This window comes from Belonocnema kinseyi, chromosome 5 (genome assembly GCF_010883055.1).
Source record: "Belonocnema kinseyi isolate 2016_QV_RU_SX_M_011 chromosome 5, B_treatae_v1, whole genome shotgun sequence".
Lineage (NCBI taxonomy): Eukaryota > Metazoa > Arthropoda > Insecta > Hymenoptera > Cynipidae > Belonocnema > Belonocnema kinseyi.
The window spans coordinates 29,170,788-29,173,931 of record NC_046661.1 but is presented as its reverse complement, the minus strand read 5'-3'; the positions used below and the strand labels follow the sequence as shown (position 1 = coordinate 29,173,931).

The window sequence follows — 3,144 nt, the reverse complement described above, 5'->3', positions numbered from 1 at the left end:
GAGAAAGGATAAGAAAAGAAAGGTCCGACAAGTCCGAAAAGAAAGGACGAGTTCGTTAACAGCCATTTTGGATAAAAATACAAATTTTGGGACCATTTTTTTCTTACTTAAAGTTTCTATTTACGGCTATTAATAGTACTCAGAAGGACAAATAGTTTATCCTGATGACTTTTTTTATACAAAAAAAATTCTCAGAGTTATAGCATTTCCAAATTTTTAATATCAATTGAAAATCAAAATTATAAGCCAAACAACGTACGATATGAAAAAAAGTAAAGAAAACCATTGCTTTTTAAAAGCCCTACAAGATTATCATACAAACTTTTTGGATTTTCTTGTACAGTAGAAAATTATAATTTTTATTGCACAAAAAATGAGATATGAAAAATCCCATTTTGTGGTTAAACTATACAGAATACAAAAGAAGATGAATCAACAAAAATTGTGATTTCAAAAAAGATCTACAAATTCGTTAATAATCACGTCTTGATAGGAGGCGTACGTTGTGTTTTATTCGCGAAAAATTACATTGAAAATATAAAAAAAACTTTGTGAATAAATGATACAAGTTCCGAAAAAAAATGATTTAACAAAAATTATTTACCCGAAAAAGAGCTACAAATTTGTTATGAATTACTTTTTGACATGACGCGTAGTTTTGGTTTTGATCATAAAAATGGTATTAAAAATTAAAATGAAAAATTTGTGGAAAAACAACAAAAGGTACGAAAACAAATTGATTGAAAAAAGTTATTCGACCAAATAGTGATACAAATTTGTATTAATTTATTACATTGTTATTATTTACGATGCAGAAAGTATTAGAATTTCCAGAAATTTGACACCACAACATTCAAATTTTGAACCAAATGACGGAAAATACGACAATAAGTCTCAAAGAGATTTCTCTTTGCGTTTTTGAAAAAAGGTTTTGAAAAATCCTACAAAATTTCTTTAAACCACTTTTCAATAGGACTCGTAATTTTGTTTTATCGTAAGTAATATATGCAGATAATCGAAAATTCCAATATCACGCTAAAAGACGCAAGATACGTGAAAAATCTAAAAGAAGACTTGTAGGATATTTTGCTTTATACATGTATAAAAAATAATATGAAAACCAAAATCCTGTAATTAGCGTAACAACGCGAGATAGAGAAAAATGTTTAAAAAAAGGATTGTATTTTTTAAGCTTATTTTAAGGTGGTTCAGAAAATATAAATTTACAACTGTCTGTCAAAAAACGAGTGCTCAGCGCGAGTGTCACAATAATATTGTGTACCTCAAAGCCTACAGGACTTTGAGAAACTTAATCTTTAACTATACTTATTTAAGCAAAAAATTCAGAATATTTACACGCATATAAATCAAAGGACGCGCGCCCCAGGCGCGCTCTAACTTGCAAGCCACGGGCACAGCGCACGGTGAGAATGAGCCCGCGACAATAAATAGTTCATTTACGGATTATTTTATTACAAAAGAACAACTAAGAGATAAATGTTTTTGAAACCTTCCAATAATTTCTGACCTTTTAGTTTAAATTGAGAAATGTAAGGCAAAATATTTATATATTCTGATCAACCACTCGAGTAAAATTCAAAAATACATTTTTACAATTTTGAAATTATGGGGTTCTCAATTTAAAAAATCGGGACATAATTTACATACATAGTAATATACATAAATTTCTATAAAATATTATATAAAAAATAAAATAAAAAGTAATTTTATTATATAATTTTATCGTTTCATTATAATTTCTTTAATTCATAATTAATTACACAAACATAGAAATTTAAGAATGATTGTTTACTTAAATTAATAATCGTGAGGGAGGCGGTATTCCTATAACATTTAACTCTACATCTAAAAACTCCAAATCGCTAATTATACATGCGAGAACGCTGTACGGTCATATTTATTTAAAAAATTAATTATTTTAAATTTTAACTAAATATGTTTATCAATTAAAACTTTTAATGTCTTGAAACGTACAGTTTCATTTAGTAGAATTTCTACCGCTTTTTTCAAAACAACAAAATAATATTATTCAGAGGCAGTAAATTTTAATTCAAAAATGACTAATTTTTTAAATAAAAGATGTCAGCTAAAAATATTTATTACGATACAATTATATTTTAATTCAATTTAGAAGTCAATCTTATGCATCTACATATTTTCTTGATGCAAAATTTATTCAAATAATTGATTCATTAATTGAAAATAATAAACCAAAATTCTCGATTTAACATTTGTATTTTATATTTTTAAGTATTTAGTATTGGCCGACTTAGTATCGGCTATTTGGTGGACTTGTTCGACGGGTGAAGATTGCAGGGGCAAAGCAGTTGGTTGGTGCGGTTTTCGGGTTGAGTCATGGGGGAATCGGGCAATTTTCGCCGGGAGCGCCGTCTACAATTAGTTCCTCGAACTATACACGTGCCGCATCTAGGCTTATAATACCTTTGGTCAAACTGACGTAAGTTAGAGGTTGTGTTCTTTTGATAAAAGATAAAAAAATAAAGGTTAAATTTCTAAATCATTTCTATTAAAATTAAATGACAGTTAGGTAAAACAATAAAATATATTAAACGTTTATTGTACTTACAGTGAAGGCATTAAAAAAAGAAGTGTGTTTGCCTTCTTCGGCGTGTAACTTCCTCCACAACCCGGAACTTGACACCTCATGGCTTAGAACACATATCTGACACTTTCATCAAAACAAACAAACAGAACCTCTCAACTTACGTCAGTTTGACAAGCTTTCTCACTCGCACACTTTTCTATGTATAGGAAGAGGACAACTGCGCACTCAAATCTAGGATCTTCCTGTAATGTGCGTATCACTCACGGTAATGTTTCTATTGTCAAGTGGGGGGACGGAGTTAGGTCTGCTTATTATTCCTTCGTGGCGTAGACTTTATTGACTCTCAGTAGACAGCAGGCTGTGGCAAACATATTATAAACGTAGATACGGTACGGGGCGTCGGAGTGGGGAATTATATATATATATATATATATAGGACATCACATTTTCTGCCCTATCGAGCTGCTGCCCTCACCATACTACGAAGTCGAATTCTTGTTTTCTCATTCTTCGTAAAATATGGCGGTAAAGCAGTAGAAAGTTTTTTTTATATTAGA

At 30.1% G+C, this 3,144-nt stretch overlaps 1 protein-coding gene across 2 annotated transcripts in view; it reads right to left on the bottom strand.

Annotated features, from left to right (window-relative positions):
• LOC117172542 (transient receptor potential cation channel protein painless-like) overlaps positions 1-2,649 on the bottom strand; it is a 113,161-nt gene extending 110,512 nt beyond the window's left edge. For both annotated transcript variants that reach the window (XM_033360583.1, XM_033360585.1), the window contains exon 1: positions 2,609-2,649. The gene's annotated coding sequence lies outside the window, so the exon portion shown is untranslated. The remainder of the gene's footprint in view (positions 1-2,608) is intronic.
• Positions 2,650-3,144: the final 495 nt, after the last annotated feature.